General features: G+C 33.5%; 1 long non-coding RNA gene across 1 annotated transcript in view; it reads left to right on the top strand.

The window, feature by feature from the left end:
* Nucleotides 1-4,380: 4,380 nt before the first annotated feature.
* LOC141514874 (uncharacterized) overlaps nucleotides 4,381-18,927 on the top strand; it is a 72,107-nt gene continuing 57,560 nt past the window's right edge. Inside the window, exon 1 of the long non-coding RNA XR_012476136.1 lies at nucleotides 4,381-4,489. This is a non-coding gene — a long non-coding RNA (uncharacterized LOC141514874). The remainder of the gene's footprint in view (nucleotides 4,490-18,927) is intronic.

The raw sequence follows: 18,927 nt of genomic DNA, 5'->3' as shown, positions 1-18,927 counted from the left end.
AAATGGCAGACCACTCCATTCACTTTTCCATGAAAATCCCAAATACAATCATCAAGAGTTGGGACACAACTGGAAATGGCTAAACTGAACAAACCAGAACAAAGTAAACTATTCTGAATGTGATCTAACAAAGACATTGTACAATAGAATAATTTCCTTCATTCAGTGATTATAATACAGATTGCTTCAGTTTTGGGACTACCTTATAGCTCTATTGACCCAAATCAAGTTCATAATACATGAAGAACTCTTTCCTAGCTGTGTTTTCTGAGGTATTAGTAGTTGAATATTTGAAATCAAGTTCATGATTGTGGTCTTTTAAAATGTAAAGTAATATCAGTTGGTTCTATGTTCCAGAGTGTTACTGCCTTTTTCACAATATGTTAATTATTCTCTCCATTTTTATGTCATTGCTATCACCTTTGTCTAAAGATTTCATAGTAACAAAGATCTCCATAAGATATATTCCTCAGACTGAGCCAAACCATTACTTGCTACTCTTTGAGTCTGTTCAATTTAATCTGTTCTGTATTCATTTACTTGTAGTTTCTTCTAGATTAGAGATGTCAAACATATAGCCTGGGGATAACACCCACCACACTCCCAGATAAAAATGAATTGAAAAATATTTAACAGCATAGATAAAAAAAATGTAGTGAATTGTAGATAACGTTAACATGTGTTTTTCTTTTTTTATGCTGAATTTTTTTATCCTTTTTTTATAAATTTATTTATTTTCCCAACTACATGCAAAGATAGTTGTCAACATTTATTTTTTGTAAGATTTTGAGTTTCACATTTTTCTCCCTCTTTCCTTTTGTTCCCCCCCCCGCTCCTTGACAGTGAGTAATCTAATATAGGTTATACATGTATAATTATGTTAAACATATTTCCATATTAATGATAACATGTGATTTTCTAAGTCATTATGCAAACTTCAGATATCCTTATGGATGGTTTGGTGGACCATATTTTATCTAGCCTTACTGGTCTAGCCCATTCATTATCTCTGCCATAAGAAGCTATATCAAGACAGAAATTATCAAAATTTATGATGAAATCTCAGTAAGTTTTATGTACAAAATTTCTTTTATATATCATTGTAGTAATTGTCTAAAAAAAGAACATTAGATTACTCCAGAATGATAGATGCTTAATGAGAACCGGATTTGGACAAATACCCTGAAGGACAATTCTGTGAAAATTGACCCAATGCATTTGCATATACTAGCAATAGGATGAAAATATATATTTCAAAATAAAATTATACTATCTTTTTATTATACTATTTATACTATTTTATTATTCTATTTATTATACTATTTATATTTAAAGTACATTTTCATAGATAAAAGGATAAAAGAAATTTTAGTAAGTTATAATAAAATTATAAGCAATTAAAATTTATTTTAAAAATTCTTGCCTCAATTGACATTATCATCATATTCCATCTAGTGATCACTACTTCCACTGTTCATGCTCACAAACTATCCCCATAATGAATTATGCCTAAAGTATAAACTATCTTTTTTAGAAATTTATCAGAAATCTACACCAAGGTCATTCACTCTATTCTCTTCCCTTTTGAAAAAAAAATCCCAGATGTTTTGTCTCACCTTTTCATTCTAGGCAATTTTTCAAAGATCACAAAGTGATTCAGCAATATAATCTACAGAATTTTTTTTTTTGTATTCTGGTATGCAATTCACAGTGTCTTTAACTCAACAAGGGCAGCAAGATGATTTTCTTTTATTCAAAGAAAATAAGAGGTAAATATTTCTTCCTCTATTCTTTGTTTCACTACTGTTATAAGCACAGCGGTCCTATGATTTCTCTTATCTCCAAAAAGGCTTTTTAAAAAATGTAATTTTGTTATCTTTAACATTTAATTTTATTAAATTATATTAGCTATAGTATGTCTACATGCAATTTATAGAATTTGTGGATAGTTTCCATGTTTTTATCTTTGTAAAATCATTGGTAAATGCCTGGCTGGGCTTTTATTTTTAGTCCAGATAATTTGGTTTTATTTTCTCTCTTTTTTGATCACATTTACTAGTGCTTTATTGATTTATTGAACTTTACAGAAAACCATTTCCCTATTTTCTTTTTTAAAGAACTTATTTTATTTTTTGTGAACTATTTTATTAGAAGCAACATTGAATATCAATTCAAGTATCTAAACTTGCTTACTAAAATTTGCATTTAAATGAATTCATTTAAATGACTAATACTTAATACTATTTTCTATTATTCTGTCTAAATCACATCAGGATTCTTTATTCATTTACTCTCATTTAACTTTTTTCAAATGATTGCTGTGTCATTTTTACTTGTTCTTATATTATTTCATGAAAGATCTTTCCTGATATCTTTTGGCTTCTATTTATATATGAAAGTATGCTTGATACATTCATATTTAAATATATATATATATATATGCAGGCATATACCTCTAGTTATATAATCTATATATATATATCTATATCTATATTCATTATCCTTCTAACATTACAAATACACTACAATTTAACTTCTCAACTATTGTCACATCAAGAATGCTTCATTTTTTGTTGTAATTACATAAAATGCAACTATGAAAATTTTTGAATAGATTAATTCTTCAATTATTTTAGTTTTTTTATTGTTACTATTGTTATTCACAAAATTTACATGACATATTCCAATAATAGAATTATTAGTGAGAACCCCATAAGCAGCAATTAGGAGAATACCCAAAGGACATAAAGTTCAAGGTCTGTTCCAAAGCTGGTATGAGATTAATTGACTTCAGAGTCAAGACACCACAAAGGATTGTTAGTATGTCAAGTCATGCTGTATCTTAGCTAACACAGCCAGTACTCATACAGTCCTTCTCAGCTATGTGTATAATCAGGGAGCTCAAGTAAAAATTCACTTGTACAAGAGAAAGCAGGATCTATCTGTCTGTCTTTCTCTATGTATCTATATCTATATCACATATGTATGAATTACCATATATAAGTATAAAAAAATACACTGTGTACACACACATGTAATATATTTATATTTCATAATATGGATATGCACATATGTGTGCATATTGCTGTGGAATAGTTTCAGTTCTCTCCAATTCTTCATGACTCCATTTGAAATTTTCTTGGCAAAGAATCGTTTGTCATTTCCTTCTCTAGCTCATTTTACAGATGAGAAATGGAGGCAAACAGAATATGATGTGCCCAGAGTCTAGAAAGTATCTGAGGCCATATGTTTTTGTTTATGCATATGTATATATGCATATATATGCATATATATATACATACATATGTGTGTGTGAATATATATTAATCAATTTTGACTGCGTTGAAAAATACCAAATTTCTCTTTTTTCAGAGAGGCTTGGGGTGCAGAATGTTTCTGTGACATCTGGTCTAGTCAGTGATAGTAGAGATGCTCTTTGTTCCTTCTCCTGCTTTCTGCTATTACAGAAATAAGTAGGCTATCCTATGATTGATCAATTAATTAACCAGTTGATCCTCCACCCCTGTAGCCATTCCCTCTGATTGGTTGGTTCCTCCTAGAACAGTGGGTTTCAGATACCTAGAGTTATCCTTAAGGTCTCTCCAGGCTGAAAACCAAAGAGTGAAGGCGACTTTCATCCTCTCCTCCCATACTTAGTTTTCTTTTATTTATTATTTTACCTTATTAGAATGTGGGTTACATGAGGGTAGGAACTGTCTCTCTTTTTGCTTTTATTTCCTAGTGTTTAACACAGTGCCTGGCAGATAATAAAAACTTAAAACTTTTTAACTTACTAAATTCCAAGTATAGTATATTATTTGGCTGCTAGAGAGCACTCTGGTTACCTGTGAATAGGTTACCCCTGTCTTGGCACACCTTATGATCATTCTTCAGCCTTCCAACGACTGAACTCTCCCTCTCATCCAATTCAATCTCAAGAACTCTTGAAATATTATCTGGAACATTCTTCTAAATTGGCAAAATCCCTGTCATCTCTATTTATCCCAAGACTCCGCCTCTCCCAGTGGAGGATAAACCAAAAATTCATGGTTTTTGAAATCTAAAGAAATTATTTCAGTTATTTTTATTTTATTATTTATGTTTTGGCAAGGCAAATGGGGTTAAGTGGCTTGCCCAAGGCCACACAGCTAGGTAATCATTAAGTGTCTGAGGTCAGATTTGAACTCAGGTACTGCTAACTCTGGGGCTGGTGCTCTATCCACTGTGCCACCTAGCTTCCCCAACTTCAGTTATTTTGAGGAAAATGGAAGTTGGAGTAGAGCTACCCCACACACCCTTATCTCCTTCAGGCAGACACAAAGTTCTTCCGGTCTTCTCAACTTCCCCTTTCTTCCAGACTGTTCTATGACCATGGAGAGTTTCACAGAGCAGTTTTAATCCATTCCCTCTCTCCTCAGTCTAGTAGTGGAGTGGCAACTCTACCTTCTAATTATTAGTGGCTTGGAAGAAAACTCAAGCTGGAGGTTTGGTAAGCTCTAGTCAGAAGTCTTCATATGTGTTATCCCACAATTCTAGTTGACAGTCTTTTTTCTAGGAAGGGTTTAGAAAGGTGACTTTATTTTATTATCTTTCAGTTAAGAATTGCTCTATAACTTATCAAATGATTGTGCTTAATTGTTTTGTTTTTTGTTGTTGTAAAAGTAATCAGTGTGGAAAAATTATGGAGAAATGAATCAATCAGTAAAATACCATGAACCAGGCACTGTGGGGAGTAATGGGAATTTAAAAAAAGACAAAAGACCTAAGGAGCTTACAATCTAGCAGGGATGACAACAAGCAAACAAATAGAACAAAGCAAGCTATATACATGATATATAATAAATAATGAACAGAGAGAAGGCACTGAAATTAAAAAGGGATTGGGAAGGCTTTCTGTACCAATTGTGATTTTAGTCAGAAACTAAAGGAAGCCAGCAAAGTGAGGAGTCTGGTAGAGAAAGGAATGGAGAGGGCCAGAGAGTGCCAGGAACTGAGAGATGGATTTTTCCTGTTTTTGAATCAGCAAAAAGTTGATTCACTTTAATCCAGCTAATCACTGGATTAAAGAGTACATCAGATGGAGTAAAGTTCAAGAAAACTGGAAAGGGAAGTACAGAAATAGGTTATGATGGGCTTTGAATGTGCATTTTGTATTTGCTTCTCAAGACAATAGGAAGTCACTGGAGTTTATTGAGTAGAACTATATTTTAGGAAAATCAGTGATTAAATGGAAATGACTGCAACGTAAACAAAATTACATTAATTAATTTTTTATTGTATTATTGAATTTTAAAATTCTATCTCCTCCATTCCTTTTTTCAAAACTTTCACAATGACATTATGATTTTCTAGTTTCTATTCTAAGCTATCTATTCTCCTTTTGTTATTTTTATTAATAAAAATATGAATTTGATTTAATATGAATAAAATTGTTATTTAATTTTAGTATAGGCATCCTTCACATCTCTTATTAGGCTTTCAAACCACTCTGGAGACACTTGTGGCTACCAGCATTGTCTCTTTTTTGGAATTCTAGCTATAGGTATTTAAAAAAAAGTTACTCCTTTGGAGATTTGCTCTGGAATGCTCTTACCCATCAGAATTTCTTCATTGTATACAATGCTGTTTTTGCTTGCTCATCCCTCTACCAACTTTTCCCTTCCCCCCACCAAAAGAGTTCACATAATTGAAAATCTTTAGAGAAGAAAATTTCTTATGAAGATTACTTTTTCCTTATTTCTTTTTTGGTAACTTACTTGCTTTATTTAGTTTACTTCTTTTTTATTTTTCTTTTGTTTTGGGTTTTTTTTTGTTTACTTCTTGATGTTTTGACACATGTCAAGAAAACTTTGACCCAAACTCATAGGTCACCTTGTTAAAAGTCCACCTTTTGTTGTTATTTTTTGTTGTGTATAAATGAAACAGGACTCTCTGGCTTGACATCTCAATTCATTTCTTTAAAAAAAAACCTCTCTATAATATAAAACTTTCATTCTCTACCTTTTGTGGAAACCAGCTTATCAAAGAATCAAAATCAATTGATTTTGTCATTTAGGGACAATCTATAACATATATCATTGTTGTAGAAAATGGAATTTAAATAAGACAGATTAGCAGGATTTAAAAGGACTTAAAAGGACAGGATTTAAAAAAATTCTATGGAACTAATATCATTGATGTTCTCATGTGTGTTCTCAAAGGAGGTTCTTATGTGAGCCTAAATAAGACTATTAGATTAGCAGAATGGACAGGATAGAAAAAAATTCTATGGCGCTAATATCATTGAGGTTCTCATGTGTGTGTATTATGTCTCTGCCAGCTAAATTTAGCATTTAAATATCTTCCTTCTCTTTGAAATGTGTAAAAACTCATCTAGCTTGACAGCTCCCTGTTGACTTACACCTCTGAGAAGTCAATTATTCTTTCCAAAGTCAATTGTAATTTATGCATCCAAAATTATTCTTTAATTTCTCATTTGTTCTCTTAAAAAAATCTTCCTTTTGAACAAGGACATGAAGCTTGATCTTCAAATTATGGACCAAAATTTTCCCAAATATCTACCCACAGTTAAACATTGATTCATCAAAATGCTTAGGGAAAGGAGAGTATTGATTACTTGATTTTTTTTAGATAATTGAGAACTAAACAGAAACCTCATTTAGTTTCTAATTCTTGTTGTAGGTAATGTACTAGAAAATTACTTTGTAGTCAGAATTAGGATTCCTAGTGTTATAAATGGCTCAAGAATACTTAGTTCAGAGTGATTAAAATGGTTTTTATTAAGATATCTTAACAAAATAGCACACCTCTCTCATGGTCAGAGAGAGGGGCGGGGAAATCCCAACATACAAGCTCTTTTATGCACTTTGAAAGACTTTGTTCCTGACCCATTCATGCTAATCATAGGCTGGGGTCACAAATCTAATTGATACATTGGTTCCTATATTTTTTCCCACCCTGCTCATTATACTAATGAGCAAGAACAGAAAGATCTCTTTGAGCATGTGCAAAGGAGAAAGTCAAGACTAGGTTACTTTTGACCAGTTAAGGAGTAGTTTCTTCTAATCTAGTTGGTCATTTTTGGAATGGGATTAGGAGAACTCTCCCAGTTTTGTGATTGACTGAGGCCATTCCCCCTTTGTAATAGATTTCAAAGGAGCCCCCTCCACACCCTATGAAGACCAACAAAGCCCTTCATTCCTCACAATGGTTCTTTATTCTCATCTTGCCACTAATGATGTGACTGGAAAATGTGCCCTAGTTTTATTATTGATCCAGTTGCATATGCCTGAAGATGTAGTAAATGACACTTTTAGATGGCAGTCACATCATGCATATGCATGGATCTCTTGAAGGATTTTTTGTTATTTAAACTTCAAGATTATGTAATTCTATGAAAACATTCAAATAGTGCTCAGTTCACCATCCTGCCTTCATAAAAGAGAATTATTAATGCGATTATATACATGTGTATATCTGTACTCATATTGTTATGTATGTGTATATAAAACAGTGAAGTTGTACATGTGTTTCATGCCTCCCATAAGTTATATCCATGCATTAGTGTATTATAACCATGCACAGAGATCTGCCTCCTGGTAAGAAAAACAAAAAGACTAAGGATCTCTTTATTAGCCAGTCTAAAGAGGAGTAACCTTAACAAAATCTGCAGTGTTATATTTTTGCCTCAGTCAAATGATGTTTTCTTTATTACTGAAATGCAGGCCGATCTCCTTCCTAGCAAAGGAGATAATAGAATTGGAAGAATAACTCTCCATCTTCCAAGGTATTAGGGAAAATGAAGTATTTCTCAAAATTAATAATAATAATAATAAAAGAGTTAAATCAGACAATATGGGTATGCCCTAAATAATTTCCCTTATAAATAAGAAATGGAAGTGATGGATAGAGTTAAGGTATTAGATCTGGTAGAATGCCTGAAGAACAATAAACAGAAGTTAGCAATATTGTACAAGCAAAATGAAAAACATTCCAAAGAAAATGAAGAGCAATGGGGCCCGCTAGGTGGCGCAGTGGATAAAGCACCGGCACTGGAGTCAGGGGTACCTGGGTTCAAATCCGGTCTCGACACTTAATAATTGCCTAGCTGTGTGGCCTTGGGCAAGCCACTTAACCCCATTTGCCTTAAAAAAAAAGAAAATGAAGAGCAAGAAAGCAAAATGGCTTGATGAGGCTTTGCAAATACCTGAAGAAAGACAGAAAGTGGAAGGAAAAGGAGACAGGGAATGAGATAGTCAAAAGAATGCAAAACTCCAGAGAATAGCCAGGAGAGATTTTAAAAAACAAGGTTTATTGAAATAAACAATATGAAAGACAAGAAATCTCTTTATGAAAACAAGAGATATGAAGAGAATGTGTCCTGCAAAAATGAACATGATAAAAGACAGAAAATGGAAAGGACTTAAAAAAAGTAGAAGGGATTAAGATGTGGTAAAAAATGCATAGAAGAACAAGAAAGGTCTTAACAACATCAACAACCACATGGTGTGATTACTAATCCAGAGTCAAACATCTTGGAGAATGAAATCCAGGGTGCTTTAGGAATGTCAAGGATTTTTAAGGGTTCTACTGAAACTTGTCTTTTTTGAGTTGCCATTTTTTCCAGAAACACTGGACCCATATCATACAGGAAGCCCTGGCTATATCAATGACAAATCCATCAACTCCCAACCTCAACCATTAATGCTGACATAATTTGTTGCTTGTATCTAAACTGAACTCCCAATGTGTTCTTGGGAATCAAGACAGGTCTCCAGTCTGTAGAAAACTAGAAAATTTGCTTGTAAATCTGGGACTCTGAAACAATGCAAACATATTAATTTCATAGTCTAGCAGTTCCCAAGGGGAAAGAATGGAGCTTTTGTTATTACCTTGCTCCTCTCATTTGGGAGAGGCTTTATTCTTTTTTCATCTTTACTGTGCTTTTTCCTCCTCCAACACCATGACCCTTTAGGTGGAATTATTTCTTCCTCTTTCCTTTGTTTTGCTGTAATACACATTCAAACTTTTGTATGGATTAAAAACTCTTGGGCTCCATTTGCATGTTCATTTCCCTTGTAGCAAACTTAGTTTTCACAGAAATTTCAGGAAGTTATGATTGCTTGTTGACAGGAAACATTGCTAGCAATAGGATTGGTGGAGATGATGAAATTCCAGCTGAATAACTTAAAATTCTAAAAGACAATGCTAGATTAGAAAATATCAGTTTACATTCCAATCCTAAAGAAGGACAATACCAAAAATTTTTCAAACTTTTGAGCATTTTAGTCATTGCATATATTGGTGAGGTTATGCTTCAGATTCTAGAAGTTAGACTTTGGTCATATGTAAACTGAGACTTTCCAGAAGAGGAAGCTGGTTTTCAAAGAGGCAAAAGAACCAGAGACCAAATTGAAAATGGGATTATGGAGAAAGCAAAGGAGTTTCAGGAAAAAAAATCTACTTCAGCTTCATTGGCTATGCTAAAGTCTTTGACTGTATGGATCACAAAAGAATGTGACAAATCCTCAGAGAGATGGGAGTACCATATCATCTAATTTATCTCCCAAGAAAAGTATTAAGGCTAAGAAACAACAGTTAGAATCTAATATAGAATAATTGAGTGGTTTAAGCTTTAGAAAGGAATTTGGCAAGGTGGTTTATTGTCCTTTTATTTATTTGGCATATATAGAATATATCATGCAAAAATGGATGTCTATATAAATCAAAAACTGAAATTAAGGTTGCCAGGTGAAATATCAACAATCTCAGATATGTAGAAAATACCAATCTGATGACAAAAAGTGGAGAAGAATTGAGAAGTCTCTTTATCTCCTCCCCACCAAGTACAATGTGTAGGTTGGGCTAGATTTGATGGGGTACTATCTGCCATATCATGTATCCATTTAGAACATCTAATTAGTTCCCAATCTCTGAATTTGTGAATGAATATGTTCCCTTGTGTACTGCAGTTAAAATATCATGTTTAGTATCAGGACCTAGCTAAGTATTGGACCCAGGGGAGACATTCAATAACCGTGTGCAGATTGAGTTATAATAACAATGTGCTTATTGTATACTAGTGATACTGAAAACAATTATGAAAGTAGAAAGTCAGGGGTTAAAGATCAGTAGGGGCAACCAAACCTGGGAGGGTCAGGGAAGACTCATACTCAGTAGTACCCAATAGCAATACTTTTTATAGAAAAGGACCCAGCTTGCCAAAACTTGAAACAGAAATGAAGTAGCAACTGAAAACACCAGGTTAAGGTCAAAAAACGAAGTCATTAAGAAGAGTAACAAATTACACAGGACAGAAATTTCAGAATTACCAAAAGCTGGTTGACTAGTATACAGGCAGTTAGGAGAGGCGACAAAGAGTACAAATAGTAAAAAATGAGGTAAAAAAAAACACTAAAAAAGCACAAGAGCATCATAAAATTTTAGATTTGGAATAAGAGTACTTGGATTCAAATTTTAGATACTATATTTAAAGAAACCACAGCAGAGAAGTTTTTGGCACTACTGGAATTAGAGAACAAAGAGAAAATAGGCAAAATTCACAGGTTATCATCCAAACTTTACTGTACCCAGAAATGTGATGGTTAGATTCTATAGCTTATAGAGCAAATGCAAAATATTACAAGAGTCAGAAAATGAAGTACACCAAGGCCACAAGAAACATTGTCTCATAGACTATTTGTTGCTCTATTGCAGTATTAATGTCTTTCCAAAAGAACCATGAAAATATTTGCAGCTTATCAATATTATTTAATCAACCAATGTTGGTTTCAGAGGATAAATAACACGAAAAAATATTTTCAGATCTTGATAAACCCCCCCAAAATATGTCACCATATATTATGAATAAACCCCAATATCATTTATGAAGATTGAGTGACGGGGACCAAAGATTTGTAGATGTAAATGTTTACATTTTTCATATCATGAATTTATATAAAAGAAAATAGTTGATAGGCACTGGATATGATGAGATCAAACAACCTTGCCAAAAATAGATGTGAAAGTATTTTTAATAGACACATTGATGCTTATTATTTATCTGATAGGTATCTCTGCATCTACTGTTTGTATGTAGTCAGATCATGATCTTAAACCTCAGCTCAAAATTCATAAATTTTGAAGAGAAAGATTGGTAGTAAGAAAAGAATGAAAACAAATTCAATCCTAAACAAGTAATTTGAAATCAAAATTGAAAATGGATAACAAAAATGACATCATAACTAAAATATTTATTATTATACAAATGAATTTAAGTTTTTAAGCCATGTCAATCATTAGAACATAAATCTGAAGAAACTCACAAGTGGTTTAAATATTTCATTACTGATCATAGAGACTTGCCTGCCAAGAAAAAAATGAAAGATAAAAATATTGGTTAAAATCTTTGTTTTGCATATGTCATTTATAAAATTTTATGAAGATGGATGATAGATAATTATCGCTGGCACTGTCTCATAAAGCAGAGAGAAGTGAATAAAAGGCCCAATTTTAAAGGAAGTTTAGCTAAAAATCCATCTAAATCATCCCAAGGACATTTAAGAACATCAATTGAAGGAAGAAAGCAAGAAGAAATTTGGAAAAGGCTTACAGAAATTTTTATGACATATCATTCAAAGCAATGGAACCAACAATTTGGGCCTTAATATCATAGTGCCAGACATTCTTTTGAAGAACTAGAAATGACATCAAAGAGAATAAAAATAAAAAGTAGTCAGATTAGAATAAATTTATGTAGAAGAGACACAATTGTAAGAAGTTTGAGGGTTAAATAGATTTCAAAAGAGGAGTAAAATATCAATTGCGAAAGAAAAAATCTGATACTTTGATAATTCAAAAAGAAGGTATTAACTAGGAGAAGATAAATAACTACTGACCTATAGTATACCATTCTACTTAGACAAACAAACAAAAAACTTAAAGAATCATTTACGCACAAATTCCAGAGTATCCTCAATGAGGGTATTAGTAAGGAATAATAACTAAAGGATCAAAAAAAGTGATATTTAACAATCCACCTCATCATTACTATTTCACAGTTGACTAAAAGATAGGTCCTATTTTTTTTTTTGTTATTTTTGGAGTATATAAGCATTTGATGCTATCTTAATGACTTTTTTCCAGCAAAGTTTCTTCCATCTAAATACTGAAATCATTTAACAATCTCTGGAAGATATAACAGATAAAATAATCCTAATTCAATATTTTTCAGACAAAAACCATGAAATAAAACATAAGATAGGAAAATATCTGTTAGTCAAAAGTGTTTGTCACTATTATGGAGGAAGTCCAGCAAAGAAAGACCAAACCGAAGATTGATTGTCAAAGGTGAGGTCCTTTACACACTCCTGACAGTGGTTGATATTGTGCTGAGTGCATTAAACCTTGTAACATGGAAGAGTCTTCTGGAAGAGATATATCAAAGTTCAAGAGTCTGACTTTACCATCCATTCAAGAAGGACTAAGTGGATGAAAAATATCTATTGCACAAATTTCCATGTGCATGTGTGATGATTTAGGCAACTCCTACCCCAGAAAGGTTTGAGGAAGCAAGAGGTGGTATTGTTGGGTGGTACTTATTTTCTAATCACAAATGATATGAGTCCTATAGAATGTGGATATGAGCGCACCTGGGGCTGACATTACAGGTGAATAGTGACCTGGCCTCAGATTGTACTGACTTGTCTCTGAGAAATTGCATAGTTCCCTTGATAGTTCCAATGATGATGATGATGATGATGATTATAGTTAGCATTTATATAGTTTTTTAGGGTTTGTAAGGTACTTTAAAATAACCCATCTTATTCTCATAACAACCCTGACATATAGGTTCTATTCCTATTACCATTTTTCAATAAGGAAACTGAGGGATTTATATTTTAAGTGACTTGCACAGGTTTGTGCAGCTAAGTGTCTGAGACAAGATTTAGATTCAGAATTTTTTTTCTCAAAGTCTAGCCCTCTTTCAATTATACATTTTAGCTGCCTCAAGTTATATTCTACTGTGATTGCATGACCAAAAGATATGGAATTCAGTCATCTCTGAAGAATTAAAAGTAAATTTTATTGAGAAAGCAATGGAAAAGTTTATTCCAGAAGCACAGGAGTGAATGATTTCATAAAAGAATTTTGTATCAAATGAATTTGGACTGACCATGTGGCAAAAGATTGAGAAGTAGACCAGATTAATAGCTAGAGGACTCTGCTTGTACCTTCCTAAATTCTAGGGAATTCAAGGAGGGTCTCTAGCACATTGGGTAGAACCCATGGACAAGAGGCAAACAGGATGATCAAGCCAGCTAGGTTGTAATTTGCATTATTGGTAAAACATTGCAAATTAATGAGATTATGAAACCATATCAATTTTTGATGATTGGAAGATGGATTTGAGAGAGGTGCAACTAATGACCAGGAGAGCAACAGGAAAGGTATGAACAATAGTTTAAGCAAGAAGTCATGTAAAGTTGGATTTGCGTAGTTGTGTAAATGAAGAAGGAAATAGATAGTTATACTGGGGAGGTTAAATCAACATTTTATTCAATATTAGATGGGGGTAAATGAAAGATAGTAAAGATTCAAAGATTACACAGGTTAAAAACCTGAATGTCTGGAAAGAGAATGGTGCCCTTGATATAAATCAAGAACTTGGGAGACTTATTTGGAGGGGGGGATAATAATTTAAAAAAAGACTAAATCTTTTTTCATGACTTGGAAACTTTGCTGGTAAGAAAACATTATCAGGATAACAGCATAAAATATAAGCTCAGCATCTTCTTTTAACTTTTTTTGTGGGTCTATGCAATTTGCATTTGACAGGAATTATATATCTCATAGATCATATATATCTATGACATAAGACATATTTGGGCCCTGGAAAGGAGTCATCTGACAAGAACTTTAAATTAAAGCTATCAGCTGAACAGTTGAAAATGTGTGATTCTGAGTATCTTAGGACTCCCACAGACTATCACATATATTTTGTATCTTTAATTATCCTATTTATGAGTAAACAGGATTCCTTCAGCAAACTCACCCATTTCCCCAAAGACTGACTTTTTAAATAGGCTTTGAGTATTCATCTTAAGGCAGCTAGATGGAAAAATGAATAGTGCCAGACCTGAAATTTCTGAGTTCAAATCTGGTTTCAGATATTAACTGTGTGACTGGGCACGTCAGCTTAAACCTGTTTGCTTGGGGAAGGAAATAGCAAACCACTCCAATATTTTTGTCAGAAAACCCCAAATGGGATCACTGAACAACAGCAACTTATTTTGAGTAAGATTTCAATGGATTGTCATTATTCCTTCATTTCACTTTCGAAGTTAGGAATTTTTTAACTGAAAAGACAAATTTATGCAAATGAAGGTTCAAATATATGCAGAAGACTTATGGAAATAAGTAACTTTCCCCTAGGTAGAGGGAAAGCAGGAGGGAGATGGGAGCCTTCCAATAATCCACAAGAACAACTCTGCCCTCAGGCTTTGCGGACTTGGCTTAACAAACTTTGATTTAGTGACTTTACCAGGGTGGACTTTGGCTTGTTGAGGATCACAAGCTGTGTGGAAGCTAAAAAGAGACTGGCTCCCACTCTCTCAGACTTGGAACCTTTTGAGACAACTGCTCTAAATTAGGAACAAAAACATTCCATGGGGTACGTCAAAACTGTAAAAATAAACCTTTGCACCATAAGCTAATGACCTTGCGGATCCAAAATGTTTCATCTATGATGTTCAAGAAATTATTTGGTAGCAGTTTCCATAAGATTTTTCCATCTCATTTGATCATTGCAGTTGACAGTTCTCCTTCTCCTTGGCTTTTCTTCTCCCTGTTCTCAGGAAAATCTGTGCCCCATAAAATTAAGAATATTGGCCTTGATTCCTAAGATACTCATGTGCTATTTATTCCTCATGGGGCATAGAAAGGATGAGGGTGAATTACCCTGAAAAATGGAACTCAAATAGATATTAACTTGGTATGAAAAAATTCAGAATAAATTCATAGAGCCCTGGCCTTGGAGTCAGGAGGACAGGAGTTTAATTCCAGCCTCAGTCACTTGCCTCTTACTAGTTGTGTGACCTTAAGCAAGTCACTTAACCCTAATTGATTTACATCAAGGGCCATCTCCAATTGTTCTGATTCATGTCTGGTCACTGGACCCAGATGACTCTGGAGGGAAAATGAGGTTAGTTACCTAGCACAGTACCCCCTCACTCAAATCCCCTTTACATGCTTGTCAGGGCTTGTCATGACATCACTTCCCTGATATCTTGTCTTCTGTGAAAATGAAGTACAAACATTCGAAGAGATTTTGTGGATTATTTAGTTCAAATCCTTCATTTTACTAGATTATGTCTTAAGTAACTTGACCTAGTGAGACATACAGTAATTTGCACTCAATAAAGCTTATCTCTATTTTTTCTTTTGTTGAAATCTAATGTGAAATTAGCCATATTATCACCCAAAGCATGCTCTTTAAATCTTGGGCCATATCATCTTTGTTAAAAATGCATCTAAGTAGATTCATGGTAGAAAGAGCCTTGACTTTGAAGTCAGAAGAACATCATTGTCTTCTGTAGGTAAGAATAAGGATCCAGATGACCCAGAAAATGAGTCATAGTCATTTATATCTGATCTAGGCAAGAAGGATAAAGAAGAAATCTGTTTAAAGATCATGATTGACACTGATCAGACGCAGGATTTATAATCACCTAGAATCAGAAGTTACTTCAAGAAAGCAAACTAGGTTAATCCTCAAGTGCCATACCATTGGTTGGAGCTTCTGGAGTTGGCATTTTTAACATAGGTAGGATTTCTAAGGCTTAGTGAGCTGTTATATAATGCCAAGCTTTGTAGAAGTCACAATGCCAGTATAATTGGACATTGTGAAGCCACCACTGCCTCCTAATCTCTTTTGAAAAAGGTATTACACAATCCACAGAAGTAAGCAAGTATGTTTCTGGGTTATTTTCTGAATGTCTAATTGTTTATATGCACTTGCATGAATATAGTTACCACCATCTTTCTTTTTTCCTTTAATTTGGTATTGAGAACCATTGTCCTCTGACATCCACCCCTGAGATAGCCCAAACACTGATGTAACAGCCATCTAAAATATCTTGATATCCAAGCCCATTTCCTTCTCTACATGGGAACCTAATAAATGCCATTTGATTATTGTACAAAGAAGTTGAAGGACATGGTCTCCTTTGTCAGAGGACAATTGCTATTATTTGTGCAACAGCTAACTTTTTACAACTCCCAAACTTCTTACGCTGATGAAGAAAAAAACTTAGATAATGGTCAGAAGACCGTTAAGTAAAAATGCACAGGAAAAGAGAAAGACATATGTCATTTCAAAATAAAAAAAGCTCTTTTCTGTTTAAGTTCATTCAGTTAAATTCTTTAGCAAAACAGGGGTTTTGACTTCCTATCTTTCCTCCAGATGTGCCAGTCATCCTGCTCCATCAAGGAAGCAGTCTTTTGTTGGAAGAATGTACTACTGAGGAGGGGGAGTATTTTTTTCATTTTTCATTTTTTAGAGTGTCAATTGTCAAGAAAATTTATTTGTCAAGGCAATGAATTTTCTTTATGGAAGCTTTTAACAACTCTGAAACATCATATTCATCTTGTGAAAAGAAAAAATGGACAAGTTTATCTATTTTCATTCTTTTAAATTTCTCTACCATCACCCTTAGTTCAATATGGGGGAGTATTTATTATCAATGAAAGCAATAAATATTCTGATTGCCCAAGAATGATGACCTAGTAAAATAACTACCATATTGTCTAGAGAATAATATCCTGCTTTAAAAGAGGTTTACATATGTAAGGAAGAGATTTGACACTGGAGTTATAATCCATTCTCCCAGTCAATAAAAAAAAATGGATGAAACTTTCCATTTCACAGAAATATAAACAGATGGTCTGACCAGTTGGGGCTGACCTTTGGCCAAATTGTGAATTAGACAAGTATTTGATAACTTCCTTTTGATGTCTCTTCTCTCCCCCCCTTTCAGAGATCTCTCCCCACCAGTTGTCTAGTGGTTCAGCTGTCCACCTCATGGTAGCGAAAAAGATTTGACAGATTTATTCACACATAAGGTGTTAAGACAATTTATTGACCTTGCTAGCATTGGGTGCAATGTAAAACATAGCCCTAAATTTATGGTCATACAACTTATGTTTGTTCAAATCCCCAAATATGAAAAATATCATCAGTATAATCTTAGGCATGTTGCTTTACTTCCCTAGTCCTCACTTTCCCCCTTTGTTAATGGGTTATTAGAATCATAGATTTAGGACTGCAAGAGATTTCAGAAGTCATCTAGTCCAACCTCTTCATTTTACAAATAAGGAACCAAGACCCAAAGAATTTGTGGCTGGGAGACATTAGTTAAGTCTTGAAAAGGATTCAATATTCCATGAGACACAGAGGATGTGAGATTATTCTAGTCATGGTGGTAACTTTTGCAAAGGTTTGAAGTAGAAGCTGTAATGTCATAAATGAAGCATAGCAAGTACACATGGACTAATTTAGATAGAATTTTAAAGTGGGTGGAATTAGAAACAATAATGCAAATTCAATTTAGAAGTTAGGTAGGGGCTAGATTATGACTTGCTATTAGTTCTAAATAGTGAGTTTTGTATTTTTTTTAAAAAGGTAAATGATAACATTTCTTGAACAAGGGAATAACATGGACATAATTGTGCTTTAGGATATAATAACCTGGCAACCATTTGAAGATGGATTGGTTCTCATGGAAGATCATTTAGAAGTCTGAACAATAATCCAGGAAAAAAAAATGAGCCCAAATTGGAATGGTGGTTGTGTCTAGAGGAAAGATGATGGTTCTTATGGAAATAAATCTAAAAGATTCATAGAATCCTGAGTCTATAATATATTCCCTATCTATTTCTGGATAATTAAAGAGGATGATGCTAGGTTCTCCAGGGGTTAAGTGAATTTCTATGTTTGTGTCATGTATGATAAAAGGGATGGTTTTTGTTCATCTTTGGTTCTACAAAAATAGTTTAAATTTCTTGTAAGGATTTTGTTGGGGTGAGTGTAATTACAGCAAGAGGCAGCATACTAGCTAATTGCCAAGACAAATTTTCTGTTCTTTATCAGTTACCCCTCCTACCATCCTTGTTTCTGTGGTGATAACCTATTTACTCAGTCACCTTGAAGCCATTTTTGATTTATCTATATCTTTTATTCTCTATATTTAATATACCAATAAGTTTTATTGATTCTTAGGTTTGTCCTTTCCTTTCCTTTCCCACAACTACTGCAGATTTTTGTGGCTTTGTACCTTTATCATTATAATAGCATACTGCTAAAACTCCTTTTCCCTTAATATTAATTATATAATACATAGTATAATCTATAAATTATAATCCTTGAGTAACTCTTTCATTATCACTGTCAGGTCAAGCTCAAAAACCTTCAGTGACTCCTTATTTACTAAAGAATCAAATTTAAACTATACTGCTTGTCCTTTAAGGATTTATGCTTGCTATCTGCTTCATCTATTTACCCAAATTCATCTTTACTCTTATTCACAACACAAAAGCTCTTCTCTAAATATTCTATATTCACTGCCATCTCCAAAGTATAATCTAAAAGATTCCTCCTCGTGAGCCTAGACTCCATTTCTTCCTGTTTGGTCAAAATTTCCCAGTACTTCAAGATGCAGCTCTAGCCCTACCTCTCTCTAGAAAACTTTCTCCAGCACTGCAATCCATATTACTTTCTCTACTTCAGACCATCCATTTCACATGTGTTTTTTTTACCGTTCTTTTAGCACATAAACAGATAACAATTCATTTTATCTGAATGTATCATTCAATTCAATTGAACTCAACTTGCTCCTTTTAAATGCTAGACTTAAGTTCTGCAGTAGAAAC

This window comes from Macrotis lagotis, chromosome 1 (assembly GCF_037893015.1).
Source record: "Macrotis lagotis isolate mMagLag1 chromosome 1, bilby.v1.9.chrom.fasta, whole genome shotgun sequence".
NCBI classification, from domain to species: Eukaryota; Metazoa; Chordata; class Mammalia; order Peramelemorphia; family Peramelidae; genus Macrotis; species Macrotis lagotis.
The sequence above is the reverse complement of the archived record's forward strand: the minus strand, read 5'-3'. Positions and strand labels throughout refer to the sequence as shown.